Source organism: Eumetopias jubatus, unplaced genomic scaffold, assembly GCF_037043125.1.
Source record: "Eumetopias jubatus isolate StellerSeaLion01/CBP00866 unplaced genomic scaffold, mEumJub1_p1.0 scaffold_2, whole genome shotgun sequence".
In the NCBI taxonomy this organism is placed as follows: Eukaryota; Metazoa; Chordata; class Mammalia; order Carnivora; family Otariidae; genus Eumetopias; species Eumetopias jubatus.
This window is the reverse complement of record NW_028274808.1, coordinates 50,463,886-50,474,099: the sequence shown is the minus strand read 5'-3', so window position 1 is coordinate 50,474,099 and position 10,214 is coordinate 50,463,886. Positions and strand designations below refer to the sequence as shown.

The 10,214-nt window shown below is 39.8% G+C and overlaps 1 pseudogene; it reads left to right on the top strand.

Annotated features, from left to right (window-relative positions):
• Window positions 1–716: 716 nt before the first annotated feature.
• On the top strand, window positions 717–1,541 carry LOC114217464 (ras-related protein Ral-A pseudogene; annotated as a pseudogene).
• The last annotated feature ends 8,673 nt before the right edge of the window (window positions 1,542–10,214 follow it).

The window sequence follows — 10,214 nt, the reverse complement described above, 5'->3', positions numbered from 1 at the left end:
ACCCAAACATAACACTAAAGAAAACCATCAAACCACAAGAATAGGAACGAAGAGAAGAAAGGGACAGAAAAGAGTTACAAAAACAACCAGAAAACAATTAACAAAATTTGCTGTCTACATCTAATAGTAGTAGATGTACATATCTATCAATATTTATTTTAAGGTAAAGAGACTAAACGCTCCAATCAAAAGATACAGGGTGGCTGAATGAATTTAAAAAAAGAGAAAAAAAAAAGACCCATCTATATGCTGCCTTTAAGAGACTCACTGCAGATCTCAAGACACACAAAGGCTGAGAGTAAAGGGATAGAAAAAGATTCCATGCAAATGGAAATGAAAAGAAAGCTGGAGTAGCAATACTCATATCAGACAAAATAGACTATAAACAAAGACTGTAACAAAACACAAAGAAGGGGGGGTGCCTGGGTGGCTCAGTTGGTTTGGCATCTGCCTTCAGCTCAGGTCATGATCCCAGGGTCCTGGTATCGAGCCCCGAGTCATCGGGCTCCCTGCTCAGCGAGGAGCCTGCTTCTCCCTCTGCTTGCTGCTCCCCCTCTGACAAATAAATAAAACTTTAAAAAAAAACACACAATCTGCGGCGGCTGCTGCAGAGCGGCCGGGAGGAGGGTGGATCTCCGGAGAGCGGAGCGCCCCGAGTCCTCCTCCTCCTCCTGCCACCCAGGTTCCGCCGCCGCCCGTCGGACTCGTCCTTCTGCCGCTCGCAGCAGGGAGCCTCCCAGACGACAAGGGCCAAGCTCTCTCCGGCCGAAGCCAGCTCAGCCGCGGCTTCCGGAGCCCGTGGGGCGGTGGACCGGCTTGCGGTGCAGATTCTTCTTACTCCTTTGCTGCAAACTCTGTGACATAAGATGGCTGCAAACAAGCCCAAGGGTCAGAATTCTTTGGCCCTACACAAAGTCATCATGGTGGGCAGTGGTGGTGTGGGCAAGTCCGCTTTGACCCTACAGTTCATGTATGATGAGTTTGTGGAGGACTATGAGCCCACCAAAGCAGACAGCTACCGGAAGAAGGTAGTGCTGGATGGGGAGGAAGTGCAGATCGATATCTTGGATACAGCTGGCCAGGAGGACTATGCCGCAATTAGAGACAACTACTTCCGGAGCAGAGAGGGTTTCCTCTGTGTCTTCTCTATCACAGAAATGGAATCCTTTGCAGCCACGGCCAACTTCAGGGAGCAGATTTTAAGAGTAAAAGATGAGAACGTTCCATTTCTGCTGGTTGGTAACAAATCAGATTTAGAAGATAAAAGGCAGGTTTCTGTAGAAGAGGCAAAAACCAGAGCCGACCAGTGGAACGTTAACTATGTGGAAACATCTGCTAAAACTCGAGCTAATGTTGACAAGGTATTTTTTGATCTGATGAGGGAAATTCGAGCCAGAAAGATGGAAGACAGCAAAGAAAAGAATGGAAAAAAGAAGAGGAAAAGTTTAGCCAAGAGAATCAGAGAAAGATGCTGCATTTTATAATCAAAGCCCAAACTCCTTTCTTATCTTGACCATACTAATAAATATAATTTATAAGCATTGCCATCGAAGGCTCAATTGACTGAAATAACTTTAACGGTTTGGAAATTGTTATGTATCACTAAAAGCATGAATTGGAACTGCACTGAAAGTCAAATTCACTTAAAAAAGAAATTAATGTGGCTTCGCCAAGAAGCACAGTTCAACTTCTTTCATAATTGCCTACATTTATCGCGGTCCTGAATGTAGCATGTGGGCTTGTGTTTCGAGGGCAGTCTTTCTGGAACTGTTAGAGCTGAGACAGGGTGGGGGGGATGGGAGGAAAGGCTACTTCCTCTGGTTTATTACAAAGCTTAAATTTTCTATCATTTTAAAATGTCTTGGTCTTCTACTGCCTTGAAAAATGACAATTGTGAACATGGTAGTTAAACTGTACCACTTTTTTAAACCATTGTTATGCAAAATATAGAAGAAAAGTTATTGGCATGATTGTTGCATATAGTTAAATTGAGAGTAATTCATCTGTGAACCTGCATCAATTACCTGGTGATTAATGTGGAAAAGTGGTGTAAACTTGTACATGGAAATTTTTGAATATGCCTTAATTTAGAAACCGAAAAATGCCCGGTGACATCATTCTGGGTGTGTCCTCACTGGTGCTGTGGGCCCATCGCCCCGTGTGTCCTGTTGAGAGGATATTTGCCTGGTACGGAGTACAACTTTTGTATAGAAGGTTCATAAAACATAACCGTCTGCTAGGAGTCTGTCCAAATTTAAAATGTGTGCCATACTCTGGTTCTTGAAAGCAAGGGTCCAGAGCACCTTGATTACTTTTAATTAAATATAAGGTAGTTTGCAATGAAGGGCCAGCATATACTTGTAAGATAATTTTAGACTGTGAGGGTTCAGCACAGTCGCGTTTCAGTGATCCCTCTTTTTCTCTAAAATGCTAGTCCCTGGAAATCCCTTTCTGCAAGCAGTGAACATGTGTTAAGTTCTTGGTCTCTCTGGACCAGGGTACAGGAAAAAGGTCATTACTGCTGCTGCACTGTGCACTGGGACACTTGGGGAAGGCGGGCGTGCTGGCCACCTGTTAATTTCTCAGTCTGTGCTCAGGAGGTGACAGCTTGGCTCTGGGAGAGTTTTCAGGAGTCTCTGTAGTCCGTGCTCATCAGAAGAACACCAGAGCCACATTTTCCTGACACTAACACCAGGCAGTCAACCCCGAGTATAGTGCAGCAAGCGTGTTTGGCAAACACAGGCCAGACATGGGCTTGTGTCGCCATTGGGTGGTGCGCCCACTGGAAGAATTCTAGCATGCTATTGGGGAACGTAAATTCAACGGGAAATATACCGCTACCCAGATTTTTCTTTTCTTCTTCGGACTGGGGCTAAGACAGTTGATGCAACAAAGTTCGTCTTTTTTGCTCAGTCCTAATTTCAACAAGTCAAAGATGTGTTCAGGCCTTCCAGGTAACAGGTGTGTATGTAAAGTGAACAAAAACAGGCTTTTTAGGAACTCTGCTCTTTAGGTATTACATCTAACTTGTCATGTTAAATATTTGTCCTTAAAGGATTTGAGATGTACATCTTTCATTTCGTATTTTTCATAGGCTATGCCATGTGCAGAATCAAAGTTACCAATGTAACACCGGCCCTGCGGGCCCAGCGATCTCCATGTGTACTCACTGCAGTCTTATTTAACCAGGGGTCCTAACCACTAACATTGTGACTTTGCTTTAGACCTTTCCTCTCCTGGGTACTGAGGTGCTATGAAGCAAACTGACAAGGATGCATCACATGTCAGGCTGATGCCACTACCCGATTGGTTTATTTGCAATTTGAGCCATTTAAAGACCAATAAACTTCCTTTTTTTAAATGCTAAAAAAAAAAAAAAACAAAGAAGGGCATTAGATAATGATAAAGGGGTCAATCTGATAAAAGGATATAACATGCATAAATATTTATGCACCTAACATGGGAGCACCTAAATATTAAAAACAAATATTAATGGATATAAAGGGAGAAACTGACAATAATACAATAACAGTAAGGAATATCATACTCCCAACTACCTCAATGCATAGATCATCTAGACAGAAAATCAGTAAGTAAACATTGGCCTTAAACACATTGGACAAAGAGACTTAATAGATATATACAAAACACTTCATCACAAACTGCAGGATACAATTTTTTTTTCAAGTGCAGATGGAACATTCTCCTAGATACATCACATGTTAGGCCACAAAACAAGTCTCAGTAAATTCAAGAAGACTGAAATCACATCAAAGATTTCTTCCAACAATAACAGTATAAAACTACAAATTAGTGACAAGAAAACTGGAAAACACACAAATATGTGCACACTAAATAACATGCTACTAAAAAACAATGGGTCAATGAAGAAATTAAAGAGAAAATTTAAAAATACCTTACCACAAATGAAAATAGAAACACAACTTTCCAAAGTCAATGGGAAGAGCAAGAGCAGTTCTAAGAGGAAGTCCTTAGCAATATATGCCTATCTCAAGAAACAAGCAAAATCCCAAATAAACAATCTAAATTTACACGTAAAGGAATTAGAAAAGAACAAAACAAGCCCAAAATTAGTAAAGAAATAATAAAGATCAGAGCAAAAATAATGAAACAGAGACTAGAAAAACAACAGAAAAGATGAATGAAACTAAAAGCTGGTTCTTTGAAAAGATAAACAAAATCAATAAACCTCTAGCCAGACTCATCAAGGAAAAAAAAAGCACCCAAATAAATAAAATCAGAAATGAAAGAGAAGTTACAACCCACACCACAGAAATACAAAGGATCATAAGAGACTTACAATTACATACCAACAAATTGAAAAACATAGGAAAATGGATAAATTGCTAGAAACACAACCTTCCAAGACTGAATAACAAAGAAACAGAAAATCTGAATCAACCAATTACAAGTAATGAAATTGAATCAGTAATTTTAAAACTCCCCGCCCAAAAAAAGTCCAGAACCAGACAGCTTTATGGGTGAATTCTACAACATATATAAAGAATAGTTATTACCTATCCTTCCCAAATTATTCCCAAAAACTGAAGAACGAAAGCTTCTAAACTCATTTTATGACGCCGGTATTAACCTGATACCAAAACCCAGAAAAAGACACCACAAAAAAAGGAGTAAATTACAGGTCAATATCCCTGATGAATACAGATGCAAAAATCTTCAACAAGATATTAGCAAACTGGGGAGAGAGGTAAGATGGTGAAGGAGTAAGGGACACTGATTTTGTCTGTTCCCTGGAATTCAGCTAGATAGCTATCAAATCATTCTGACCACCTGCGAACTCAACCGGCAATCTGAGAAAAGAATTGCTGCAATTCTACAAATAGAAAAGCAATCACTTTTTGCAAGGCGGGATTGTGGAAAAGTGAATCTGAGGCAATACATCATTGAAGATAAACTGCAGGGGGAGGAAGCCTCTGTAAGCCTGGTACCAGAAAGTGGTATAAGCAGCAGGGCACAAAAACAGAACTTTTAGAAGTCTGCTCGGGCAGGGGATGCCCCTGCCTGAAGGGCGCTCAGATGGCAAAGTGGGGCAGAATCCCAGGTGGGACAGTATGGTCGGTCTCAGGATACCCGGGGTCACAAAAAGAACAGGGGTGCCTAAGTGTGGCAGAGTTCCCAAGCATCGCAGAAGGGAAGCCAGCTGCAAATAGTGAGCCCAAGTGTGGGCTTCGTGCTCAATGTTGCCATAAACCACAAACTGAGGCCCAGTCGAGCGACTGCTCTTTGAGAGGGGCGCAGTAAGAGGCAAAACCGTGGCAAGACCCCACTCCCTCCCCCAGAAGGAGCAGCACTGGCACGCACCATTAAGTTTGGAGACTTGAAACGGGGTCGCATGCCTGAGATAAAAATGCTTGGTCACAGGCTGGGTGAACACCTGACTGCAGATGGAAACCAGGAAGACAAGAGTGACTGACTGCTTTTCTGTGAGGGCTCACTGAAGAGTCAGGGGCACAAACTTTCAGCTCCAGGGCTGGAGATTGGGAAGCTGCAGTTTTCATCCCCCAAATTGGTCCTGAAAGCCTTCAGAGAACAAAAGCCCCATAGAGCAATCCAGAGCCACTTACACTGAGCCCGGCCCCCTAGCAAGGGGGTTGCAATTCCACTCAGGCAAAGACACCTGAAAATCAGCCAAAAAGGCCCCTCCCCCAGAAAACCAGCAGGAATACCAAGTTCCAGCTAATACCAAGTTTACTGATCACAGAGAACTGCAAAACTCCAGCACTAGGGGAAATCAGTATATGAATTCGTCGTTTTTTTCTCACGATTCTTTAGTCTTTCAGTTTTAATTTTTTTCCCTTTTCATCTAATTTATTTGTCAACTCTTTGTCTTTTTTAACTTCCATTTTTACATTTATATTATATATATGTATATATATATTTCATTTCTGGCTTCCTTTCATTGTATTCAGTTTTATTTTTGTATATGTATATAAGTTTTTCTTACTTTACAATTTTGGGATCTAGTTTCTTCTAACAAACAGACCAAAATACATCCGGGATCTACTATAATGTTCTGTTTTGTTCACCTTCTGTTTGATTTTATTCTCTATTTTTTCTTTTTTGGTTTCTGATCTCTTCTGATTTGTTTAGTATATATTTTTCTGGTGTCATTGTTGCTTTTTTTTTTTTTATTTTTTTCTCTTTCATCTACTCTTCTCTGAACATAATGACAAGATGGAAGAACTCACCGCAAAAAAAAAAAAAGAGAGAACAAGTGGCAGTACTCACTGACAGGGATTTAATCAATATGGGTATAAGTAAGATGTCAGAACTAGATTTAAAAACAATAATTATAAAGATACTAGCTAGGCTTGAAAGAAACCACAGAAGACACTAGAGAATCCCTTACTGGAGAAATAAAAGAACTAAAATCTAAACAGGTCAAAATCAAAAAGGCTATTACTGAGATGCAATAGAAAATGGGAGGCTCTAACTGCTAAGATAAATGAAGCAGAAGAGTCAGTGATACAGAAGACAAAATGATGGAGAATAAAGAAGCTGAGAAAAAGAGGTAAACAACTACTGGATCATGAGGGGACAATTTGAGAGATCAGTGATACTATAAAGTGAAACAATATTAGAATAATTGGGATCCCAGAGGAAGAGGAAAGGGGGGGGTAGGTTTATTTGAGCAAATTATACCTGAGAACTTCCCCAATCTGGGGAAGCAAAGAGGCATTCAAGTCCAGGAACACAGAGAAACCCCCCTCAAAAATCAATAAAATAGGTCAACACCTTGACATATAATAGTGAAATCTGCAAATCTCAAAGACAAAGAGAAAATTCTGAAAGCAGCTTGGGACAAGAGGCCCATAACCTACAAGGGTAGAAACATAAGCCTGGCAGCCAACCTATCCACAGAGACCCAGCAGGCCAGAGAGGGCTGGCATGATATATTCAGAGTGCTAAATGAGAAAAATATGCAGCCAAGAATACTTTATCCAGCAAGGCTGACATTCAAAACAGAAGAGATAAAGAGCTTCCAGGACAAACAAACTAAACCAGCCTGCAAGAAATATTAAAGGGGATCCTTTAAGTGAAAAGAGAGCCCAAAAGTAACATAGACCAGAAAGAACAGCGACAACAGACAGAAAGAGTGACTTTACAGGTAATACAATGGCACTAAATTCATATCTTTCACTAGTTACTCTGAATGTAAATGTGCTAAATGCTCCAATCAAAAGATACAGAATATCAGATTGGATAAAAAAAATCATAAAACCCATTGATGTGCTGTCTATAAAAGACTCATTTTAGACCCAAAGACACCTTCAGATTGAAAGTAAGGGGGTGGAGAACCATTTATCATGCTAATGAACCATCAAAAGAAAGCTGGGGCAGCAATCCTTATATAAGACAAATTAGATTTATTAATTTATTACCAAAGACTGTAATAAGAGATGAAGAAGGACACTATATCATAATTAAAGGGTCTATCCAACAAGAAGATCTAGCAATTGTAAATATTTAAGCCCCTAACTTGAGAGCAGCCAGTTATATAAACCAATTAATAACAAAATTAAAGAAACACATTGATAATAATAGCAGGGGACTTTAATACCCCACTCACTGCAATGGACAGATCACCTAAGCAGAAGATCAACAAGGAAACAAGGGTTCTGAATGACACACTGGACCAGATGGACATCACAGGTATATTCAGAGCATTTCATCCTAAAGCAACAGAATACACATTCTTCTCAAGTGCACATGAACAGTCTCCAGAATAGATCACATACTGGGTCGCAAATCAGGTCTCAACCAGTACTAAATGACTGGGATTATTCCCTGCATATTTTCAGACCACAATGCTTTAAAACTTAAACTTAGGGGCACCTGGGTGGCTCAATTGGTTAAGCGGCTGCCTTTGGTTCAGGTCATGATCCCGGGGTCCTGGGATCAAGCCCCGCATTGGGCTCCCTGCTTGGTGAGGAGTCTGCTTCTCCTCTCCTCTCTCTCTCTCTCCCTCTGCCCCCTTCTTCATGCTCTCTCTCAAATTAAAAACAAAACAAAACAAAAAACACCTGAACTCAATCACAAGAGGAAATTTGGAAGGAACACAAATATACGGAGGATAAAGAGCATCCTATTAAAGAATGAATGGGTCAACCAGGAAATTAAAGAACAGTTTAAAAAATTCATGGAAACAAATGAAAATGAAAACACTTGGGATGCAGCAAAGGCAGTCCTAAGAGGGAAGTATATAGCAATACAAGCCTTTCTCAAGAAACAAGAAAGGTCTCAAATACACAACCTAAACCTACACCTAAAGGAGCTAGAGAAAAAAAACAGCAAATAAAGCCTAAACCCAGCAGGAGAAGAGAAATAATAAAGATCAGAGCAGAAATCAATGAAATAGAAACCAAAAGAACAGTAGAACTGATCAATGAAACTAGAAGCTGGTTCTTTGAAAGAATTAGTAAGACTGATAAACACCTGGCCAGACTTATCAAAAAGAAAAGAGAAAGGACCCAAATAAATAAAATCATGAATGAAAGAGGAGATCACAACAAACACCGAAGAAATACAAACAATTATATGATCATATTATGAGCAAATATATGCCAACAAATTAGGCAATCTAGAAGAAACAGATGCATTCCAAGAAATATATAAACTACCAAAACTGAAATAAGAAGAAATAGAAAACCTGAACAGACCCATAACCAGCAAGCAAATTGAAGGAGTAATCAAAAATCTCCCACAAACAAGAGTCCAGGGCCAGATGGCTTCCCAGGGGAATCCTACCAAACATTTAAAGAAGAATTAATACCTATTCTTCTGAAACTGTTTCAAAAAAGAGAAATGGAAGGTAAACTTCCAAACTCATTCTATGAGGCCAGCATTACCTTGATCCCAAAACCAGACAAAGACCCACCAAAAAGGAGAATTACAGACCAATATCCTTGATGAACATGGATGCAAAAATTCTCACCAAAATACTAGCCAGTAGGATCCAACAGTACATTAAAAGGATTATTCACCACGACCAAGTGGGATTTATTCCTGGGCTGTGAGGTTGGTTCAACATCCACAAATCAATCAATGTGATACATCAATAAAAGAAATGACAAGAACCATATGATCCTCTCAATAGATGCAGAAAAAGCTTTTGACAAAGTACAGCATCCTTTCTTGATTAAAACTCTCCACAGTGTAGGGATAGAGGGCATATCCCTCAATATCATAAAAGCCATCTATGAAAAGCTCACAGCAAATATCATTCTCAATGGGGAAAAACTGAGAACTTTTCCCTTAAGGTCAGGAACATGGCAGAAATGTCCACTATCACCACTGCTGTTCAACACAGCACTAGAAGTTCTAGCCTCAGCAATCAGACAACAAAAAGAAATAAAAGGCATCCAGATTGGTAAAGAAGAAATCAAACTCTCACTCTTTACAGATGACATGATACTCTATGTGGAAAACCCAAAAGACTCCACCCCAAAATTGCTAGAACTCATAAAGGAATTCAGTAAAGTGGCAGGATATAAAATCAATGCACAAAAATCAGTTGCATTTCTATACACTAACAATGAGACAGAAGAAAGAGAAATTAAGAAATCGATCCCATTTACAATTGCACCAAAAATCATAAGATACCTAGGAACGAATCTAACCAAAGAGGCAAAGGATCTGTACTCTGAAAACTATAGAACACTCATGAAAGAAATGGAGGAAGACACAAAGAAATGGAAAAACGTTCCATACTCATGGATTGGAAGAACAAATATTGTGAAAATGTCTATGCTACCCAGAGCAATGTACACATTCAATGCAATCCCTACAAAATACCATCAACATTTTTACAGAGCTGGAACAAATAATCCTAAAATTTGTATGGTACCAGAAAAGACCCCAAATAGCCAAAGGAATGTTGAAAAAGAAAACCAAAGCTGATGGCATCACAATTCCGGACTTCAAGCTCTATTACAAAGCTGTCATCATCAAGACAGTATGGTACTGGCAAAAAAGCAGACACATAGATCAATGAAACAGAATAGAGAACCCAGAAATGGACCTTCAGCTCTATGGTCAACTAACCTTTGCCAAAGCAGGAAAGAATATCCAATGGAAAAAAGACAGTCTCTTCAATAAATGGTGCTGGGAAAACTGGACAGCCACATGCAGAAGAATGAAACTGGACCATTTCCTTACACCGTACACTAAAA